This window comes from Pinus tabuliformis, chromosome X, assembly GCF_031772625.1.
Source record: "Pinus tabuliformis cultivar Carrire ecotype Pingquan chromosome X, CPIR1, whole genome shotgun sequence".
Lineage (NCBI taxonomy): Eukaryota > Viridiplantae > Streptophyta > Pinopsida > Pinales > Pinaceae > Pinus > Pinus tabuliformis.
In genome coordinates this window covers 986,254,764-986,280,199 of record NC_142308.1, presented here as the reverse complement: position 1 = coordinate 986,280,199, position 25,436 = coordinate 986,254,764, and positions in this window count along the sequence as shown.

Genomic DNA, 25,436 nt, shown 5'->3' with positions numbered 1-25,436 from the left:
CTCGAGGAAGTAAAGACTTCCGACAAAATGTCATAGATCCAAAGTCTTAGACTGGTGACCTAGCAACTCAACAAATCTCTCTAAACAGGCACAAAGTGAGCTGTATATTTTCAGCACAAAGTAAGTTGTATATTTTCATAACTTTGTATGTAGACATTTTAAGATAAAATATGGAAAATCAGAAATTCCATGCTCAAAGTAGAATCTACAATTGCCAAATAAAATTTTGTCTTGCACTCTATAAACACTTCCATGCATACAAAATACACGTGCTTCCTTGCTATATTATTTCAAACAAAATTTTCATCTTCTTGATTTATTTGTATATGTAACGTCACAAAGGAAGGGTGTCTTTCCTCTAAATTCCATATATAAATCTTCTGAGTACAAGTGGAACAATCTTGCATCTAGGCCGAGAGGGAGATGTACAAATTGAGAGTGCATGCTTTCTGTTAAAGTCAAAATTGAACATAATGTCAAAGATTTCATGGAAGGGATGTTGCACCTTGAAAGGAATTTTTAAGAATAAATCACCCAGTAGTAATAAATATGTCAACATAGTATAGTGATGTCTGGTTTGATGGTAAGTTACTTGGGCGAAGCCTGGGAGACCGAAGTTCAAATCTCATTGAGTACACTGACCTGTTGTGGTGGAAGCTAAAGGGGCGGATTCCCGAATCCCGTCTTGGCGGCACGTGACTTTGTGCTTGCTAAAATCATAGGATCTTAGTATACCCGACTTGCAGGTGGTTGGATGTATTCCTAGTGTTATAGATGAAGCTACGAGGATTGATCCTGGGTCTCCCATAGATTAGGACTGGCAGTTACCGATTCACCATGTAGATAAAAAAAATAAAAAATAAAAATAAAAAATAAAAAATGTCAACATCCAAAATGCCCCAAAAATAGCATGACACATTGCCCATCCCTTGTTCTCAACGAAGTATAGGAAAAATGTCGAAGCCCAAAAATATACAACTTCAAATGTTTACACTGAACATCTACAAGCTAAATATATACATGGATAAATACTTATTTGATTTTATACTTATATTTATGAACCATTCACTTTCTACTACTTGAGATTTGAGCAAACGTGGAAGTTAGACTTCTATCTTCTTGTCTTATTTGTTTATGTGAGGTGACTAAGGTAGGTTCAAGGTAGTCTTAGCTTGGAATATCTAAAAAAATTGACTAGTACAAGTGTTGTCTTGTTTTATTATTTCAAAGATAAATGTCATATTCTTGACTTATTTGTCTTTGTCATGTCACCAAGATAAGTAATCTTCACTTGGAATGTCGCAAAAATCTTGCCACTTCAAGTGCAAATTTTTTTTTCTAAGTCGAGACAGGAAGATGTAGAAACTGATAGGTCATCCTCTTTATCAAAGTTAAAATTGGATACAATATCAGATGGATGTTTCTTGGAAGAGGTGTTGTCCCTTCAAATCATTTGCAGGAACAGATCACTCGACAATAATCAACCTGTCAACAGTAAAAATTCCCCAACAACACTACATAGTATCCATACGTTCTCGAGGAAGTAAAGACTTTCGACAAAACATCACAGATCTAAAGTGTCAAACTCATGACCCAACAACTCAACAACGTTCTCCAAATAGGCTCAAAGGAGGATGTATATTTTGGTAACTTTGTATGCATACATTTTGAAATAAAATATGAAAAGTCAACAAATCCAGGCTCAAAATATATTCTGCATATGCCAAATAAAAATTTTTCTTGCACTCTAAAAATAATACCATGTAGGCAAAATAGGAATTCTCTCTCCAAGCAATTTTATTTCTACTAAACTCCCAGAGCTAGGGACGTCATCTATAATATTTCTCTCGCAATATATGTAATGTTGAACATTCTTGTTTAGAAAAATAACATAGAGGTATAGAAGAATAGACCTGTGTGAAAATAAATCAAATCGATTTTCAAATTTAAATAAAAATCTAAGGCTATCTACCATGATAGTGCAAGTCTTTTGAGATAGAGAATATTCGAAACAATTGAACAAAATGGATATGGGTAGGCCACAACATCATTCTTGAATAACGGAGGTGAAATGGATATGGCAGGCCACACGGTCTTCCTTGAATGTTAGAGATGAACTAAATTGTCCGACGAAACAGAGATTCTCCTAAATTCTCTTCAACTTCCAGGACAAAAGACTGTGTGATCTCGAGATTTACTGGGGCATGTGAGGGATGAGTGATAAGGTCATTGAAATATGTGAAATAATTTCTCAAATAAGCGTTGAGAGAAGAAACGATAATTCCACTGCAAAACCTGCGCACTGGCTCCCATATTCCCTCATGACTAGAACGATATTCTCAGCTAAGCCACACTCCATGTGTACATCGTGTTATTTATAATATCATCAATCTCATTCCAATCAAATTTTGAAAAAATGTCATTTCATGGGAAAAACAACAAATAGACAGACGTCAAATGGAGATAAAAAGGTAGAAAAATTGCTATCCTAAACCATTTAAAAAAGGGACACCTTCCATGTAAAAATATTTCAAAATATATCGATAACAAAAAAATAACTTTAACGTGCTTTGATAAATCAATGGTTAGGTTATGCAATCTATTGGGTGATTTAATTGCGAGTTAAATATGTGTCATTAATTGTCAACTCAGGGTTCGTAGCACTGATGAAGTATACCTGTACTATATGTACTAGGTGGTTATTTATTAGAATATATTAATCTAATGCAAGTAAAACTAACTAAAAAGTTAATTAAATCAATCCAATCCAAACAAAACCAAACATAAATAAATTGAAATCACACTTACATAAAGGAAATCACACTTTCAGAATTGAAATGACACCACACTTGCATAAATGAAATCACGCTTATAGAATTGAAATGACACCACACTTGCATAAATGAAATCACACTTGTTGGAAAGTAAATCACACCTGCTGAAAAGAAATGAAATAAAACAACTACAGTATGTTACCAATATGTACAAAGGTATGCAAATTACAGTTGATGGGGGCCTTCAATTCGTCAGCAAGCACACTGAACAAACTATCACATCGTGGACATGAAAGTGGAAATATCTATTAATAAAATGAGTTACAAGATATTACAACAATTCTCTCTCCTTAGTTTAGAAACCACATGGATGGAACTTGGAACCTTCAACTAACAACTAATACTAGCAACAACACTAACTAGTTACAATTGACACCCCTTTGTATGAAGCGTGCACTCTTATTTATACCAAAAATAAGGATAACTATATAATAAATATAGATCCTTAGATCTCTCCTAAATCCACATTTATCTCTTGTGGTTACAACCAATCTCCTAAAAATTTAAGATACAAATCCTTTCAAATCCCTCTTATCCATGATTCTTCTCCTTTGGATGTGCATAGTTAATGATCCACATCTTCTACAATTATTCCACAAATTTTCATGAGTTAAAATTGCAAATTCAAATTTTTGGTTGTGCGACCAAGTAGGCCCATTATAGAATCTCCATGTAGGCCTACAATATCACAAAACTCATAACACGTTTTCAGATATATATGAAAATATGTTAATTTCCTAACATTTAATCACAAATTCACTTATAATACTTAAAATCAATGACTTGGAAAATAATAATGATAAACCCATGTAATGATGAAAATGATTACTTGATGTAAGGTTATGGGGCTATATAGTTATGGACTTAGGGTAAAATGTTTGAAATGAAGGTGAAAATGAATGACATTGGAGACCCAATGTACCCCCCAACTGAAGATGTTGCATGCCCTCATGCAACTATTGCATTGATTCACTTAATCATAAGTTTATCTGCTAGAAATGATTTTATTCTTTATGAGCTTTGGATTTGTATTAGTTCTCTTTTAAATTTTCAAAATCATATCATTTGATAACTTTTAATTCTTTTTTCAAAGTGTACTTGGCAATAAATTTCATTGCAACATATATTTTTATGGTTGGTTCTTGTGTGACAACCAAAACTTTATGAGTATTGCTTCTTGTGTAACAATATTTTTATTATTTTTGTTGCATTAAAATACTTGAAAACATTGAGAATTCCCATACTAATTGTTAGCCATTGAATGTTCTCATCAATTGATCATTGCAAAATATATAAACTATTTGAATAAAAATGCAATAATAGTTGATTTTGGAAAAATATGTTGGTTAGGATGAAATGAAATGTGACATGTCGCATGAAATATGAATATTCCTTCCACCATCTTAATGTGCTTTTAGTTTTTGGTAAATGAAAAAGGGAATATGAATGTGGTGAGGGATTTTCCAAAATCACAATTTTAGCATTTAATGAATTACATGATTAAAAATTAGAAAATTACATACCTTCACTTAGTTGAAAAGTGGACAAGCTATGTATATCAAAAAGTGTGGTTGTTGTTGTTGAATCATGCAATATGGAATAAACGAATATGATATTCCTTACTCTTTCTCTTCGTTGTATGAATTGAGGTTGAGATTGGTATCTTTATTGCTATGGCTACTGAATTGAGTCCTGTTGGAAACTACTGAAATTATGTACTCTTCATTTGTTCCCACTCGATGGCATAATTCTTATCTATGTGAATAGATGTGTCGATGTCCAACATAGAAAAGAAATTGTTGGATTACTGTGCATTATTGAATTTCATTAACCAACAAGAGACTACTCACCATTGATGTCAATGAGAATGAATATGCTTAGGTACACCTTACTAGGTACGAATAGATTTGTCATAGTCAGGTCACCTAGAAGATCCAACAAACATGGGACATTGATGTATTCCCACTATTTATTAGCGAGAGAACTTTCCATTAAGGCATGCAAGCCTCAAGGTACTTGAAATATCTCTAGTCTTGATCCTAGATGATGTGTTAGAGTCGATGGGCCAAGACTTTTTAGAAGGGATGCCTTAAGGAATCCTCCATCATCTAACGTGAGTATGAAATAATAATTTGAAGAACTATATATGGAAAATTTGCATTGAAGCAAGGTTTATTTGAGAGGAAGGAAATGGAAAATGGCATGATTTAACTTTGTAAGAGAGATGAATGACTTTATTTTTGGGTTAAGGGAGAGTGAGAGTTAGGCAAGAAAATATGAAGATTGCAAAGCGAAATGAGTTTCTTGTAGTAGGGAAATGGAAAATTATAGATGGACTATAGGCTTAGAATGTGTATCAATGATAAAATTGGTATGTGTTTAGTAGCAATGGTGTAGTGGATCTGATTTTACATTGAATGGTCATGCTCTTTTGAAAGAAAGTTTGTCTTTAAAAAGGTACTTGTGCATATAGTTTCATCTTCCTTCATCGTCTTGGAACCTGTAAAAACTTAGCAATTTTTCTACAATAAAATGTAAAATTATTGAGAGAGAGATGATTAGTCTCTCTTCTTCTTATATATACAAAAAAAACTCAGAAATAATACTAATAAAACAAATTCAAGAATGAAAAATTAAATGCACTTTTACTTGATTAGTACCATGGATCAATTGTTATTCTTTTGTTGGTGACTTCTCCATTGTGTTTCTAACAAATTTTGAGCTTGATACCTATTCCCCACACACTTAATGCTTCATCAATAAATCATAAAACAAATTTACGTAAGCTACTAAATTGTGTCGATTCTGCAGCTACCAAAAACATGGATCGTTGCATTACCTTGTCGCTTTTATAACTTGCATTTAGACTCTGATGGTGGTTTGTCAATTATTGTAGTTAGACTTGTAAATATTTGCAGGTATTTAGGAAATTCTAAGTCTGTAATTGCATTTTTCCCTTTTCTCTAGTGCTCCATCCTTGTCCATGATCTTGTGGATCAAGAAAATGCTGAAAAAACAAAATTCTTGAATCAATTTGAAACTAGTTCCAAAGTGTAGATCTCGTTGCTCTAAATCCAACGCACTTCTTTTCACTGAAATCCAACTTTGGATGCTTTCGGAATCGCGTTTTGATCATTTTGTGAAACAACTCAAAAACGAATATAGATGTCTTTCATATTAATCAAATTATTAGGATTTGGTTGACGTTTCGAACAAACTAATGTGGTCCATCCTTAGGACAAGATGAACAACCAAATCGATCTTAAGGAATAAATAACATGGATGCATCATTGCCGATAATTAACTGTTGAAAATTAGCCGTTGGTAAATTAGTTAATAAGGTAAGTAAAATATTATTTAAAAATTTGAGATAAGGAGTTATCTATTAAAATAATATATATTTAGGTAAAAAATAGCTGTTAAAAATAAATAAATAAATATAAATATAAAATATTTTATACCAATATTTTAATAATTAATTATTTAATAAGGTAAGAAAAATATTATTTAGAAATTTGAGGTAAGGAGTTATCTATTAAAATATTTTGTATTTCAGAGTAGATAAAATATTTTATTTTCATGTTTTAATAACTAATTATGTAATGAGCTAATATATATTACCAATTTATAAATTATTATTAGGGGCTAACTTATTCCAAATAAATAAAATATACCTATGTTTAATTGTATAGAACTAGAGTTATAGGTTGAGAAACGGTTCTAGAAATAATTTATCGTAATATATAAAATGGAAAAGAGGATAATTATTATTATTTGAATATAAAGAGGTTATTAGGCATATACATATACCAATTATATTAACTGACTTAATAATGATATTGTGAAAAATAAATAGTAGAGAAAGACTAAAATTTTATATATATTCAGAAAAATGAAGGTTAAGAGGGGAAAAAATTAATAACTAATATCGAGAGGGTTACAAAAATATGTATAATATGAAAAGGAGGAAGAAAAAAAATGATTACTAAGTAAAATGTTATGAAACTAGCTCACAAAAAGATAGAAAAGATAGATCAACGCCTTAGAATTCGGCCTCTTTGAGGGGGCAACCTCCTTTACATTACATGAATGAACAATTCTTGGCTGCTACAAATGAAAATACCTCCTTTCTATATATAGGAGTCTAAGGGGTCATAATATAATCAGAGCCGACATAAAAATAATAATGTAAGGGCATAATAATAACAATAGTGGGCTTCTATGGGGCACAATAGTAACAATATGGGGACTACATGGGTACAACAATATAATAAGGAGGTTGTACTAATAACAATAAGGGGTTATAATAGTAGTATAGGGGCCTAACATGTCCCTCTCCTTCAAAAAGTGTTGTCCTCAATGCTTGAGCAGTTTTTGATGCTTCTGTATAAACTTTTTGTCCTCCCATGTGGAATCTTCAGCCGGTAAGTTCTTCCACTTGATGAGATACTATGAAATTGATTGATTTCCTAGCTGTCAGGTTCTTGTTTCTGGGACTGCTCCAGGTTCCAATATGATTTTTCCTTCCTCTTCAAGTTCTAGAAATATTGTTTGAATTGGGATTAACTGCAACTTTTGAATGAGTGGCCACACTTCTTTGTCCTTCTTCCATTCATCCCTTGCTTCGTTTATCCAATTTGGTTGGATAACAGAAATAGCACAAAACAATGCTTCCACATCCTCATCCTTTCTTGAGAGTGCATCTGCAACAAAAAATTTCTTCCATTTTCTGTAGATGATGTCAAAGTCATAACCCAACATATTTGTGACCCATTTTTTATGTTCTTTAATGATAACATTTGTTCTAAAATGTATTTAAGGCTATCATGATCCATTTTTACCTTGAAGTGTCTTCCCATTGGGTAAGGTCACCATTTCTTAAGTGCGTGTAGTATTGCCAACATTTCCTTCTCATAAATAGCTTGCTTGAAACATGACCGTAATAATGCCCAATCACCTACATCAAAACATTTTTCACTGTGATGTTGATCTACCTGTTTTTTCATTCGATTCTGCACCAAAGTGGCATTATCCTTTAAAATTTGGAGAACTTCTTGTTGATTCTCGATGTGATCTTTCACTGCTTGAACCTTTTTCTTCTTGATATTTCCTTCTATCTTGAGAGTTTGAGTGGTAATTTCTTCCAATGCTTTACAAGATATGGCCAGATTCATTTCTTGATGCTCGATGTGATATTTCACTTCTTGAACATTTTTCTTCTTGATATGTCCTTCTATCTTGATAGTTTGAGGAGTAGTAATTCCACCCAATGTATTACAAGATATGGTTGGATTCATTTCTTCTTTCTCAATGTGATATTTCACTTCTTGAACCTTTTTCTTCTTGATATGTCCTTCTATATTGAGAGTTTGAGTAGTAATTCTTGCCAATGCTTTACAAGATATGATCGGATTCATTTCTTCTTTCTCTGGGGTTGGGTCCTGGCATATATCCTCTTCTTTTGATGTTTCTTGATCCTTTTCTTCCTCCTTTTCATACTCTATGTAAAATAATTTCTTCTTAGCACACTTATGACCTTTAGTGCATTTTCTATCACAATTGTAACAAAGCCCTTTTTCTCTTTTTTCTTCTAATTGTTGTGGTGTAAGCCTTGTAGGTTGTGGAAGGCTAGGAGAAGAAACACTTCCATAATTATAGTCATGAGTGGTGGGATTCCTTGTTCTCATAATTTTGCTTTCAATATTTCTTGCTGACTCGAATGCCTCCTCCAATGAATCAGGTTCCCAAAAACGAACCTCATGTTGAACATTATCCTTTAAAGTCCCTATGAAGACATCAATCCTTTGCTTCTCTAGAATATAATTTACCCTTCTATTCAATTTTTGAAAGACTTCAATATGCTCTTCCATTGAACCCTTTTGTTTGAGATTTATCAATTGGCTAAAGAAGGAGTTTCTCTTTGTATCCTCATAATGTGCTATCATTTCCTCCATGAAAATTGACCATGTGACAAGTGGTTTACGAGAACAAAGCACTTTATACCATAAAAATTGATTTGGTTCTTATTATGAAGATGCAATACATACCTTTTGTAATAGTGGTACACCATGTAGGTGAAAATATTGCTCCATCTGAAGTATCCAATTTTCCGGATCCTTGCCATCAAACTTCTTCATCTCATTTTTTCTTGATTTTAGGAGCTCGATCTTGAAATGACTGTAACTCTATAATTTCAAATCTTTTAGTTCTGAAATTGCGTCCTGCAGTATCCCTTTGTGTCCTCTTTCCAATGCCACCAGTCTAATCCAAATTGGATTCTCCAAGGAAAAGTTATGCCAAATCTCTCACAGTGACCTGATTATAGACTAGTTCAGTAGAGCTAACTTGTACGACGTGACATGTGTCACTGTTTTGACATTTGGATCTAAAAAATGTACAAAAGAAACTATAGTCCATCCTCTTTCTGTAACTTCTTACGAAATTTCAATCCGATGCTTAGAGAGAAAGTTATGACGATTTTCCCCAGGTCACCTATTTGGAATGTAATTTGGGGGTCTGCAAAAACCCTAACTTCCTCAGACTATATCTCCGAAAATATAGCGAGACAGGATCTGAAATTTGGAGCCAAGGTTCACACCGATTTTGTCTCAAATTGAATTTTTTCTTAGCTTCTTAAACTTCATAGTGAAATATTTATAGCGAAAATCCCATGATGACCTGTTTGGAGCAGCGAAACCCTAGAATCCATAGCTCTGATACCAAATGTTATGAAACCAGCTCACAAAAAGATAGAAAATATAGATCAATGCCTTAGAATTTAGCCTCTTTGAGGGGGAAACCTCCTTTGCATTACATGAATGAACAATTCTTGGATGCTACAAATGAAAATACCTCGCTCTATATAGGAGTCTAAGGGGTCATAATATAATCAGAGCCGACATAACAATAATAATGTAAGGGCATAATAATAACAATAGTGGGATTCTATGGGGAACAATAGTAACAATATGGGGAATACATGGGTACAACAATATAATAAGGGGGTTGTACTAATAACAATAAGGGGTTACACTAGTAGTATAGGGGCGGAGTTAAAGAAGAAAATAATAGTAAAAATAAAAACCTAAAAATAAGCTAGAAAAAAAGAGTAAAAAGTAGAGGAAAGGGAGGTAGAATCAAGAAGTGAGAGCCAAAATCCAACTCTTGCTTAATTATGTAGGTAGAAGAGAGAAGTGTGAAAACATTATGTACAAGCTTGAAAAGAAAGTGAAAAGAACAATGTTTGAATGAAAGGTAAATGAATAATGCAAGGAAATTAGTGCTAGATGAAATGATATCATAAGTATACAGGAAGCAAAGCAAGATGTCATTGAAATGAAAGTAAATTTAAATGCACAATGAAATGGAGAAAATAAAATCTACATGTGATGTAAAAGTTATGTAAGAAATAAAGCTAAATGAAAACTAAAATATTCTTATACTACACTATAAACAATTGCTAATGAAATGAAGAGTAATGTAGGAGAATGATGCTAAACGAAAAATAAATTAATGCAATTGAATGAACTAGATAAAAATATTAACTAGAGCTATATGAAATGCAAATAAATGTAATGTAGAGAAATGAAATTAAATGCACAATATGTGAGTAATGCAATGCAACCCATTAAAGACTAGATGCAATAAAATGAAAGTAAATAATAGAAAACAAAACTAAATGAAGATTGAATGAATCACACAACAAAATGAAGTAAATTCAAATAAAATGTAGCTACATGCATATGAAACAACTATGAAAAATTATTGTAACTAACAAATAATTGAAAGTAAACCTAAATCCTAATATAATGGAAAAGAAGACCAGTATTATGCAAATTCAAACTTCCAATGAAGCCACAAGAGCTACCCCTATGTTGCAAACAAAAGGATATCAATGATTAGAACTAGGAGGATACAATGTGCACAAACGAATATGTTTACTTGTGTTAGCTACATAAAAGAAAGAATATCACACGTATAGGAAAAAGAGTTAACTAGAAAGGAATTATCTAACCAGGATGCAATCCTATATTTATATCAAATGATAAACTTGAACACCCTTAAAACCTATCACAAATGTGCATTCATTCACATTTTCATTCATACTAGGCACAAGAGAAAATAGAGGACGCTTATTTACAAAAGAGTTTGCTAGATGGGACTCTTCCAACCATTCAATAGTTCTATCATGATATTCAAAATGACTAGTTTCAGAAGACTAAAAAGCATTCAAAGATGAGCATTCATTCGGTCCAAGAGTGCTAGGAAAATTATCTTGTGATGAAACCCTCACCTAATATTGTTTAGATATCTTGTCAAGATTGTGTGATCCATAAATTGTCGTGGATATTCCACTGGATAGTGCATCATAATAGATTTGATAAAATTATATTTACAGTATGAAATTATACACTATTACAAATTTTTTATTTTTTTTAGATTTATGGATCTGTGTTTTTAATAGTGCATTCAAGTGAATTAAAAATTATGCAAAAAATCGAGAACAATAAAATAAAATCTCGTACACAGATATGAAAAAATATACTAGAGTGAAAAAATCCTCTCCATGAGCCCTATCAAATACTACAGTGAACAAATCCTTTTTGTGTGCTCTATCTCTTATCCCTCTCAGTTATTTTTGCTAAGAAATGGAACATATGCACTCGAAAGAATGGAACCCATTTTTGTCTTAGTGGCCTGATTATAACACAACCTCATAGCCTACTAGTGATTAGATTTGGCTACCTCAACTCTTACCATATTTATAATATAGACTTTTCTAGGGTCTTCTTCATCATAATCACATTGCTAGCCCTTATTCCATGAATAATGGGGGTTGACATGGCATCCTCTTGAATTATGGTGGTGAAAACAGGAAGGTCAACTTGTGAGTGGCATAAATTTCACGCATGAACTTTGATTAATGCAATTCTTGTGCCATTGCAAAAATATTTGTATGTAGAATAGGAATAAAATGTATGGCACTAATGTGACAAATTTTTACCGCCAAAAGACGTTATTTGATGCCTCAAAATGCTCAGAGAAGGTTTCAAACCACAATTTTCCAAACTAGATCCCATCAGTAAAAATGGTCCTAAGATTTGATTCCTCCACATTTTCCACTTTGAAATAATTGATATGGATGACAAAAAATATAGGGATCCAATGTGAAACAAAAAATATAATGATCTAATTTGAATCATTGTGAGTACCTAACATAATTATCAACAAATTTTGGTGCCTTAGTAAGATAAACAAATGAGTATGGAAATCCATCATTAAATGTTCCAAAGGTATCATATTTATCAAAATGAGAGCCACTGATTTAATCACATTGGTCATTTAGCACATAAGACTCCTCAGGGATTAAAAATGGGGATGAACCAACCAAAGGGATTTCTTGAAGTTTTAGAGTTATAGAATGTTACTCTTCTCTTGTTAAATATTGAAAATTAAAAGGGACATTATGAATGAATTAATTATTTTCATATTTTAATTGTGAGACATCAACACCTTCCACCTTATCATAATCAAGACTAGCAGAATATAAATCTTAAGGATTTAAAGTAATCACTAGTGTAATAGTCTCATTAAACAAATCATGATAAAATTAATAGTGGGTTGAGACTGAAAGACAGTGAAGAGACTCTCAATAAGACACATCAATCAAAGTTTATTCAAAATCTATGTTTTTCACATTAATATCAACTTGAGGAATCAACATATCAACATTCACATTATGCTCTATAAAATGATTTGAGCATCAGGGAGGTAAAGGCAAGAGAATATTATGAAGAAATGTAATATTAACCAAATCAATAGGACTTTCATCAATATAATAATCAAAGGAGGGCTTACCAACGTGATTTTCAATTTGAGCTTTCTACAGTTCAACAAGGTTTATTGTAGCTTCTAAAGTAAGACAACTCTACTCTTTTTCAGGAAATTTGTCCTCATTACATGGTTCATCAACAACAAATATTTGCATGTTACTCTAGGAATCAATTTCATTATGTAATGAAGAAGGAGGATGAGAGAAATGAGGGGGAACCATTTCATCCTCTAAGATCTATAATTTTCTTTGGCTTACACCTGAAAAGGAAACAAAAGTTGAGATAACAAAAAGGGAAATAAAGTTTGGCTGATTCATAACTTGTGGATCATTAGGAAGATCAAATGGTAACTTATCAATATGGAGATTATAATTAAATTCTCTCCGAGAAAGACCAAATAAATGTGGAAAATATCTGATTAAATGACACCAGTCCTTATCTTTCTCATGAAATTTACAGCAAATATTAAGAAATCTATTGGAAAAATATTCTATTGAATAATCCATTATCATTTTTAACTTATCAATTTCTCTAAATATCTTTTTAGAACTAGACTCTTCAAACAAGACACAAACTCATGTATTAAATAGTCAATATAATGGATAGATGGATATTGAAAAGTACTACACCATTGATAACACCTAAAAGGTGTACACCTATTAGTATAATCCAAAAGACATTAAAAGTGTCCAGCAAAATGCACAAGTGGACATTTTTCCAGCCAAATACATTATGAAGTTTAAAAAATCAAAGTTCTCCTAAGGTCCAAAGTTTATAAAGGAAATTAATTAAGGTCACACATATATTTCTTCAATAAAAGTGTGCACAACATAACTCCAATAGTTGTGTGGTTGCATAAAAGATGACTTAACAATCTTAGACCACTCTACACACTTGGAGCTAATTTTCTGATATGAGATCATCCTAGTACATGCGAATTCGAGTCACCTTGGAGAAGTGCAACCCTCAATGGAATCCTCTTGTCCTACTCATGTGTCTTTATCATACATGTACCAAGAGAGGGAAGAGGGATTAAAAAAACTCTATATAAATAGGCCATGGGAGAGCGAAAACAAGAGACATTATTATGTTGGTGAAATTGTTGTTTCGGAAAACCAACATTCCATTGTTGAAACCAAGGAAGTGAAGAGCACTAGCATGTTGGCCAAATTTCTTCTAAGAAACCCAACATCTTAGTGAGTGAAGATGAATCCACCCTTTGGAGTGTCTTCACACTTCTTTGAGAGAGAGGAGAAACTTGCAAAGAGATTGAGGAAAAGAAAACCCCTTGTTGAGGATTTTTGAGCTCCCTAGCTCAAAGAATTCTCTTCAAGTGTCTCAGATTCTAAGTGTATTCAATCTCTACCACCAACAATGAATAAAGGGATATTTTTCCATATATTATTGATGTATTTTCTCCATTTGAGCATTGTTTTGTTCATGCACCTCTTTGTTTAAGTTTATGTTTATGTATGCATTGTTTCCACTATTTCCAATGTTGTTTATTTGAGTGTGTCCACTAATAACACCAATTATGACTGTGATCCTTTGTAGGTAACAATCCACTGCTAAGGGGGTGTTTTTTGGTATACTCATGCTCCAAAAACACTACAACAACCATGATTTGAGACGACATTGAAAAGTGAAAGTGAAAAGTTTGCGTAGGGAATTGTCATGATGCACAATGTTAGAGATACAAATTTGAAGAAAAACAAGGATATATTGAGATGAAAATATTTCACCCTCACCATCAAACTTATTCTTTGACAAGAGATCGAATAGATTTTGAAATATTTATATTTTCATAAAAACAATCGAGAATAAGGATTTGTGAAGGATCCATTTCAAGAAAGACTATTTAGAGATCGGTTCCACGGGGTCAACTTGTCATCTACCCTCTTTCTAGTGCCAAATATTTTGCTAGGGAAAAATTTACAAACAACAGTTAGGGTGCCACCTCGTGTGAAGTCTCAATTAGGGCTCACATTGTTTGGGATAGGAGCCCCATCCTCAATGTGGGCGTAGATACCACTTTGTGTGTGGTATTCTTAGTTGGGAAATGTAGAGATGTCAAAGTGAAATAAAGTGTGAAATGCCTAGATAATGAGGGTGAAATCAACCTAGAAATGATACCTTATAGGACATAATACAACAAGATAATAATAGAATAATTAAAAGGAGCATGTTTGAAGAAAGAATCAGATAGTTAAGAATATATAAGACATTCACAAGCATGAAAGCATTAGAAACCAATCGTAAATCATTTCATAATTAATTAATAGCATTTGCATGGAATAAGGAGAGAAAATACTCAAAGAAAACATATAAACTATAGTCACAAATTAGTTCATCAACATAAACCTAGTATGAAACCACACATGCGGACTTGATTAGAGTATTGGATAGCCATTACAACCAACAAAGAAATGCATGGGAATCTATGCAAAAAGAAAAAAATATCATTAATAATGCTTCCAATTCAAATACGTACGCAAGAAGCCCATCAAAACCCAATACTCGAATGAATGTAATTCATATAATCTCCAAAAAAACACTAGCCTCATAATCACCCAGCCTATAAGTTGTTGACGGTGTTGGATCCCACCAATATACAAGTGGTCTCCCTGATATGAAGTCCCAATTACACCTCACACCATTTGGTATTGGAGCCCCATACATAAATGTGGCCCGATTTCCTTCTACTTAAAGGTTTTCCTTGGCTGTCGGAGTTAGCATGAGAGAGAAATGTACATGTACTTTTGAATGAGAATGTATGCCTTGTGAAATGTCCAATTGTAATATGTATCAAGGTTCTTTCACTCGAAGAGAAATAAAAATGAGCCTTTAGAAGAAAAGTATTAGCACTACTCTAATAAAGACATATGCACATAAGTATGAGAGAATCATTAGTCATCAAGCGAAATAGTTCACATAGGTGCAACTATCATGAAAAAAAGTACACCACAAATTCAATAAGATGAGCTCTAAATCCACCAAAATAGTTCAATTTCTTTAGTACATATGATTGCCAAAATATACCGCAAACATCTAAATAATAGTGCTAGAATATTCACCATATATGCATGAAAATTTGTTGCCTCATTGAGCTTCAAATATTAAGCAGAAGTTAAAGGATACATTGATACAATGAACACCATTAGCTCCAATAGTGGAGCATTAATCCACTACTCGTTCTCCAAAAGGACTATCCTCCTCTCTAATGCTTGGTTGGAGAACCCAAGGTTAAAAGTCCTATATTTAAGTAATGAGGTCTCTTTCATAACAAGAGGGATGCCATTTCATATTCCTATGACTCTTGAACTTCCTCATGACTCTTAGACTTCTAATGTGACCTTTGGACTTGTACATGAGATTTGGACTTCTATGTGACTTTTGGACTTCTCCATGTGGCTCTTTTGTCCATATGTGACTCTTGGACTTCCACATATTTACATTTAGAATATTTTTCAAAATTGCATCATCATTTCCACATCATCATGTGATGACAACATGACAATTCAAAAACATTGATGAATTGGAATCATGGGGACTTGTACATAAATTTCTTTGATAATTGATGACACTGCCACTATGACATCAATACTCGTAAAAAATATTGCATTGATGTTTACATCTACCCTCCAAAGGGTCTTCAGAGATATTGGAGTCTTCTTGAGCCTCTTTGATTATCGGGGTCCACTGTTCTTAGAATTGTCACAACATGGTGCCTTTGTCTTCAAGATGATTTCTTGTACAACATTTATTATGATATATTCTCATAGATATTTTTCATTTTTCATTGAACACCTACAGATGTAGATCACTCATGGAAAGAAAACATTAGCCCAAAAGTTTCATATTCTAACATGCTTCATGCAAATTTTTTGTTTGTGGATAAACAATGCACCAAGGGAAAAGAGAGAGAGATTTTGGGCACAAGGCCCACTTGCAAGAGATAAGGAAAGGCTTCATTGGACATTGATAATGTGATGTCTGATCAACTAGAGGAGGAGGAGGCTTGATGGGTGCAGGGCACTACTTCAAGGGACAAGGAGCATGATTGTTCATTAAGGATGCACTATGCGCGAGGAAGGGAGATATAGGGCCACAAGGAGGGTAGAAGGTGTAGAAAAAAGACACAAGGGAAGGCCTCACTACCCACTGAGAGTGTGTAGTGCACTCAACTCAGAGACTGGAGGCTTGACTAGAGCAGGGTGCATAAATAAGCAACAAGGAGGGGGTCATAATGACTCGGAGTGTATTGTGCACTAGAGAGGGAGGAAGGGTTAGTCCTAGCACAAATCCCAATTTCAACTCATAAGGATGGTCTCCATGTTATAGATATATTTTGGCACTTCAACCCCAATCTTATATGTCGATAAACTAGGTCTCTTTAACCCCTAAAAGAGTTGTTTCATACCCTAAAAGAACAGGGTCATCTGATTACATCATCCCCCAAAAGTTCCACCTGAAAAACCATCCAGAATTGGCCTAAACTGGACCATACTGACTGCTCCACTATCAGAGTGCGATGCATACTGTGATATTATTCGATATAACTGTGAAATGGTGAATGTTATTATTCGTGAATGCCATTGTATGTTCATTCTATTTCTGATTCCATAATGATTATGATATAATAGATCAATATGCTTTGACGGATGTTTGTTACTGTGTTCCTACAGGTACTCTCTAAGCGGGATAAGTACAGAGAGGAGTTGCAAGCTCTGTCAAGGGGGAGAGAGATCAAGCAAGGAGTTAAGCAGAAGATCCAAGTTGGTTCTTTTGTCTTTCTCTTATCTATTATACATAGAAGAAATCACGAATTGCTTTAAATTGTTGTTTCTAGGGTAGTTTCCAAACCTAGAGGGCTAGTCGATCAAAAAGACACTAGTTTTCCCAGAAACAAATTAGCGACTCCACTGGGGAGATATAGATGTTTATTTGGTGTTTTTGTTTGTTTTATAAACTATAGATGGAGGCTGAAGTCAGCCAGGTAGCCTTTGAACTGCTCTTGCTCTGCAATTGCATAGTAGATGAATGTTGCTTCAGTCAATCTCCGGTTTAGTTTATGAATTAAACATTGGAATTACAAGCATTATAGATGCCCTTTTGGTAGCTCAGTAACCTATCAAGATCATTCCTCTGTACTTTTCTCTTTATTGTCCATCATCGCTCAGCTTAACTCACTGAAATCAGCTACAAATTTGAGCTAGAACCCATTTCAGTTGCGCTCCCTGGCCCATCACACTGTCTGTCATTGTGAACTAGTATGAATCGCACCTCCCGAGCCTGCAAAGTGCAATGCATCCATGTTTCTGTGAAGCTTACGTGTGATGACTAACTGAACCTATTTCCATTGTTGAAATTTGGTGTTTTTGTCTTTGTTTTCAGCTCTGTTTAGTTGATTTGTTGCTTATGAATAGTGCCTCCTTACTGAAGCCTCCTTGCATCACATAGATCAGCCTCCATTGATTAGGATTAGTAAATATTTTTATTTATTTGTCCATCATTTACAATCCTTTGTCTAAAAGTTTCTTAAATCTATCTTTCGTTTTGGTACAAAAAGTTTCGTAACTGTCATTTTGTGTCAAAAAGAGAAGTGTCGTTGAGTCTTCCTTCCCTGGATAGTCGATTGAACTTTTTTTCATGTAATTGATTTGATTTGTTGATATTTGAAGTGTCGAAATCATTTTATATTTGAAATTGAAAAGTGTTGTTTAGTCTTCCTTTCTATTTTTAAAAAGAAATTGTCAAAAATGTCGCTCTGAAAGAAATATTTCAGATCTTTGCTATACTTAGTTTTCCTTTTTTGGCATTTTTTAACATTAAGGGGAATGAAAAAAAAATACATGCATTTGCATTTGCATTTAGTTTGTGTGCGAAAAATGATTTAGGAAAATACACTAGTGTGTGCTCTTTCCTCTTCGTTTGAAAGAAATTGTAATCTTCTTTCCCTAGTAGTTAGGATTTTCATTGATCAAAATAAACAACGATTGTTTATCATTGTAGATTGCATTTTTAGGAATTTCAAATAAACATCACACGGTGAACCATTGAAAGGAAAACTTTAAGCAAGATCAACTCTAAAATAAATTTCAATGAACTTGACAATGCTTTGGAACTTAACGCAACACATCTAGAAGTCTAGGCTAAAGACGTGTTCCGGTGTCATAAAATATAGTAACTATCATTTTCATTGAAGGTTGGGTGATTCCTCCTCCTTGATACAACAAGTACTAGCATGGACTTGTGCTCCCCGTACCGCCGAGTATATATTGGGAGACCACAATAGGCTTATATCCTTTATCCATAGGAAGCCGAGTCTGCCACCCTATCAATCGCAATACACAGAACACAGCGTTTGGGAAGATTGATTACCGTACATAAGTCCTTGGTAATTTCTCTTTAATTTAAAACCAAGGTGTATTTTGTAGTTTTGCGATTGGTTTGGTAATCCCTCTATCTAGATTTCCAGAGTAGTCACTTTTGTTCCTTTTCGACTCTTTAAAAGAAAAGGTCCATCTTAGAACTTGTCACTTCAAGCTCATTAAAAATTGAAGGGGACTAGAGTCATCTTTAGCTTTTTCTTGACTATTAAAAATTGAAAAAGAAAAGTTGTGTCAAAGCGTCATTAAAATTTATTAAATTCGGAATAACATCCCTGTTCCTTCGTTGATATTAGGTTGAGATAATGGAGTCCACCAATCATGGAATCCCTTTTGAGGGGAATCCTAGTCCATTTTATTCTTGGGGAAATATTGGTGCTCCATATATGGCCACATTGTCCCTTCCGGGACTTACAATTGGCCTGCCAGTATGGCTATTCTCAACCTCTGTCATTCAAAATACCGTAATTCCTCAGCAATCGAGCCAGCAGCTAGTTAATACTGAAGTTGAGCCTTCGCCTTCTTCTTCATTTGTTTCTCCATCCCCTTATTCCTCTTTTCTTGGTGAAAATAGCGATGCTAGTAACCAAGTGGATGAGAAGAAGAAGAAAGGGAAGGAGAAGAAGAAGAAGAAGCCAATTCAGCAAGGGGGCAACCATGCAACATCTGGTGAAAATCTATACACTAAGCTTTCCAAACCCAGATCTCCATGCATAATTTGTAGAGGAGATAATTTTCATCGAGAATGTCTGTGCATTCCTTAGATCTTGAGAGAATGGTCCCCCCATTCGCACCAAATGGTGTCATCAACCTCTGGTGATCATGTTGACAACACACCATCAACTAGTAATAGTGGACAGAAAAGAAGGGTCAAAATTCCATGTACATTATGTGAAGGGGATCATACCCTTCCTCGTTGTCCTTTTTTGGATGAGGCCAAAAGAGTCTTGCATAACCGTCCTGCTTCACCGTAGCAACTTCCATCTGGATACAAGAAACTCTCCCCAAGTCCTTTACTAGTTGAAAATCCGACTGACATAACTCAACCATCGGTCGAAACACCTATTGCTGAAAATGAATCTTCTGAGTCCATAACGGACCAAAGTCAACAGGTCGAGATGGTAATCAGCCCATTTTTACCTTCAAAAGATCATATCCTTCCTAAAGAGAGTGAGAAAGATACCATTCAAATTCTTTTTGTTACTTCAGAGTCCGATGAACTTAGAGGCAATCCACCCATTCCTTCACAACAGGAAGAGAATCCCCCAGTTCCCTCTACTCAAGGGGTTATTTCACCCATTTATTCGGTACCCCCTCAAAGTAGTCTAGTCACTTTCATTGATTGGAATCGACTAGCAAGATCCTGCCTTCCTTCTAATGTACCATTCCGGATCATAGTACAAGTTTACAAAATGATCGTGTCTGGAGCTATCATAGATGAAGGGGCATCAGTGAGTATCCTTTCCTCAACTACTTGGAAAGCACTTGGTTCGCCAACGCTTATGCCTATCACATAGAATTTGTCAGGCTTTAACAAAGGAACCAGTCGACCGTTAGGGATCCTTCCTAAGTTACCGATAACTTTGGGAAGGAAAATCATTCACCTGAACATGATGGTAGTCCAAGGACCATTAGATTACAAGCTAATCCTTGGACGAGACTATGTTTATAACATGGAGGCTATTGTTTCAACACTCTTTTCAGTGATGTGTTTCCCACATGAAGGAAAAATTGTGACTATTAACTAGCTTTCATTTCCCAGTTCAAGAATAGCTCCAAGTCAATCATCATTCATAAATGGTCCTTGTATGTCAACGATATCTCTTCAACCTTCATTCCATCCACCTAATTACCGCTTGCAGTCTGGTGAATGTAACGAAGCTTAGGGGGCATGCACTCTTGTCTATTTGGCGGACGAACCCAACTAAAAAGATAGGTTTCCCTATAGGTTATGTGATTGGTCCGAGAAACCATTCACCTTTGTCTATTTGGTGAACAAAGCCAAGGAAGTGTTTTTTCTACTCTGTGGATGAAACCATCCTACCATATGAATTTCCCTGTAAGTTAAGTGATTGGTCCGACACACCATTCACCTTTGTCTATTTGGTGGACAAATCCAAGGAAGTGTTTTGTCTACTCCGCAGACAAAACAATCCTGCTTAACCACAGTGATTTCCATAGGGTTACTAGAGACTCTCCTTTTCATCATGCTGGGGGCATGCAAACCTTTTTCGTTTTCATTTTCTAGTTTTTTAGCTTTTTAGCTTTTTAGTTGTTTAGCTTCTTAGGTTAGATGATTGGTTCGACCACCATTCACCTTGGTGCGCATTACAGATGAGTCAAAGGAAGTTTTTTGTCTAATCGCTGACGAAAAACCATCCTACCTAACCTCAGTAGTTCCTTAGATTTTTTGTTTTTCTAGCCTTTTAGTTTTGCCTTTTTAGTTTTGTCATTTCTAGTTCACATAAAAAAGAAAAACTAAAAACCAAGCATATGTTATCGCATGGTTCAAGCTCGTTAAAAAATAAACCTACCACTGAGCATGGTTCCCCACAGTTCAAGCTCATTAAAAAATGAACCCACCTTCAGTAAATAACCTTTGTGATTGCCATACTATCAGCCTTTTGAGCCTTGGTTGTGTTCCTGCCATCACCTCCATTCTCTTGGCTGATCATACGCTTCCACTTGGTTGTTTACCATTTTGAGGAACAACTACGACGAGTGGTCCTGTTAGCCAACCTCTTCCCAGAAATCACCATGTTTGAGAAGTTCCAAGATTACCTGGAACCAGTTGCTACCCTAAACACCACTCGTTCCTCACAAAAGAGCCTTCTTTAAACCCTTTTCAGACTCGTTGAATATGAAAATATTGTCGAGCTATTGGCCTTTCTAGCTCGTTAAAGTAATTGAAAGTGCCATCCCTCCTGTATATTTTAATCTTTTTCGGACTTGATGGATTATCCCACGAAAAAGTTTGAGCGCTTGTCTTTTCGGCTAGCTAAAGTGATCGAAAGTCCCTTTCGTATTATTTTATCCTTTTTCGGACTTAAGTGATTATGCTACGAAAAATAACTGCTAGAGTTTCCTTTTCGTCCCTTTTCAAACTCTCTAAACATGAAAAAGACCGAGTTGTCTTTGTCGTTAAACTCATTAAACAATAGTGACAAACTTGTCCACCTAGACAAGAATGAGTTTCACCATCAGCAATGACTGGGGAAAAAGGGAAGAAAACTTGAAAACTTTATGGTAGCAGGTCGCTCTTGAACATGACACTTTCACTCCATCACCATTATTGAGTTGGGTTGGGTTATTCTGTTCACTGGTCACTACGCCATTGGTCTTTCACACAATCCATTTTGGGGTTAACTCTACCAATCCATCTCATTGTCACCGATATGTTCAATAGAAGTCATTCAGTTGAAAATTCACCATCTAGTTAATGCCTCATCCACTGCAATACCATTTTTCATGACTGCCATTCCTGAACCTTGTGTCGTCAGATTGTTTTCACCTCCAGAAAGTCATTTGCTTCGTTTCGTGTCATAGATGTGGGATACATTAAGGCCCTCTTATGACGAGTCACTTCTTGTCGACAGCAGCTCATTATCCAAGAAGTTGACTTATAAACAACCCTTTCAGTGCTTTGAAGCTTGCATGCCTCAATGGCAAGTTTCTCACTTTTGGCGACAGGTTGACATCAATGGCCTTTGATCGAAATATTTTGCGTGGTATTCGACATCGGATCATATATTCACACCACATGGATTGTACTGTAGTACCTTGAGGGTCATTATCATTATCGATGATTCCTCTCGCGTCTGTTAACAACTTACATTACTGGCTGGTAATCAGGCGATGTCTTTCCATGTTCGACTTCAGAACATCTTTTCACATGGATCGACTTGTACATCGGGCGAAGATTGAACGAATTTGAATACCCTAGATCTAGTTTCAGCCATCGAGGCTGCAATATATTCAAGGATATAAAGACATCAAATGTACACAAAAGCTGCACAGATAGTCATCCAAGCCAAGGATGATGACTCTACATATGAAGAATCACCAGTTTGCAACTGCAGACGATTATCTGTTCTATGTGCATGAAATGAATTTATAAAGTTGAGCATGGGAATGCCCACCTCAGCTAGATCATGAAAATTATATTATGATGATGTATTGTATTGTATCTTATACAGGTCACCTTCCGGTTTCGAAACCTTGGATCCTCATGATAAATCATTTCACCCGACATCAAAGATTTACGACTTCATGCTTTAGGGGGCAACTGTTATAGACATATTTGGGCACTTCAACCCCAATCTTATATGTCGATAAACTAGGGCTCTTTAACCCCTAAAAGAATTGTTTCATACCCTAAAAGAACATGGTCATCTGATTACATCATTCCCCCAAAGTTCCACCTGAAAAACCATCCAGAATTGGCCTAAACTGGACCATACTGACTGCTCCACTGTCAGGGTGCGATGCATACTAACTTTTACACTAGCCAGGTGTGATGCATACTGATGAGGCCTTCTATAGGATGTGAGTGAGGATGGACAAATGTCCGGGATAGTTTTCTAAGTGGATGCTCATAGAATCTTCTAGAAACTTCCCCTCTGACACTTGCCTCTCTAAATTCACCCCAAAATATGAGTAAGAGATCTAAACTTCAGTTATATCCCCTCTTGTGGAACCAAATGTAACAAGTGGAATGACACTAATCAAATCCCAGAGATGACTCACACCCTTGCACACATCTATAAATGGATCCCTTGTCTAAGAGATCCAGGGGCTGGAATATTATGAATTGCAAGTAGGTGTTGATAGTTTGTATTTGAGAAAGAGCATTGTATTGTCGGGTGATCTTGCTATTTCATGAGGTGAAGAGGGCTTCATGCTGGGAAGATGATGCTGGATCAGACAACTGGGTTGTAATTCTCCCTTCTATATAATAAATTTCTTCGAGTTTTCTTCTATATAATTGTGCAATTGTGAATGTTATTATTTGTGAATTCCATTGTATGTTCATTATATTTCTGATTTCGTAATGATTATGACATAATAGATCAATATGCTTTGACAGTTCTTTGTTACTGTGTTCCTACAGGTACTCTCCAAGCAGGATAAGTACGGAGAGGAGTTGCAAGCTCTGAAAAGGGGGAGAGAGATCAAGCAAGGAGTTAAGCGGAAGATCCAGGTTGGTTCCTTTGTCTTTCTCTTATCTATTATACATAGAAGAAATCACGAATTGCTTTAAACTGTTGTTTCTAGGGTAGTTTCCAAACCTAGAGGGCTAGTCGATCAAAAATACACTAGCTTTCCCAGAAACACTCCAGTAGACCTTAATAGTGTGCAGTGCACTCTCCTTGCATAGAGGGAAGGCTTGCAAAGTTAGTAAATTGTCTAAGTTTAGAGAGGTGAAACCTTGAAAAACACACTGAGTTAGGAGAAAAATCAAGCACAACACATCTCAACTCATTAGTAAATTTTAGAAAAGACCCATGACTAAGAAGTATATGTCAAAACACTAGTTCACAAAAATTCTCCAAGTAGAATAGACAAGTTATCTGTAGTTGCTACCAAAATTGTTGTTTTTTTACGAGAAAGTGTACTATGACTCCAAAGTGCACTATTATTGATCTTTATGATGTGACAACACTTAGAAAGGAACATGGATACTTAAAACATGTGTAGAGACATGAAACTACACTTGACAACCAAAAGTGACACTTCACATGTTAGAATGTAGGCTCCAAAATTTTATTATAGAAAAATTTTGGAGGGTGTTGCATGAGCGACAACAACTTCCAAGAGTAGGAGTGCTCTAAGATTTGAATATTACAACTATGCTATAGGATTCAAGTACCAAAATCCCCTTTCAAATGAGGCATGAAGGTCCATTTATGCAAATGAGTGGGTGACCTTTCACCTCTCCCATGAGTCTCGAGATTCCCTCATGGCTCATTCGACTCCTACAACTCTTCACATTCCAAGTGTCTCTTGGATGACATTTATTATTTATCATTTCCATAAAATATTACAATTTAATAAAGAAAACAAAATGGTCATTGAGGCTTTCACATGTAAACTCATAACATGTGAAATCATCCTACCAATTTGACTTTTAAATGGTACTGAATCCACCTTTATTAGGATTTATAACATCAATGAGCCTACAAGATACAACTGCAATATCAGAACTTGTGTCATATATAGAAGGTCTTCATAATATTCATACAAAATAGTAGAAAAGTTTGTTAATTTCCTCATTCAAACTAAAGAATCATCTTAACAATGCATAAACTCACATTTAAATGAGCCATAATACTTTTGCAGAAATAACTGAAGCATAGCCATTGTAATCAAGTATAAGGTGG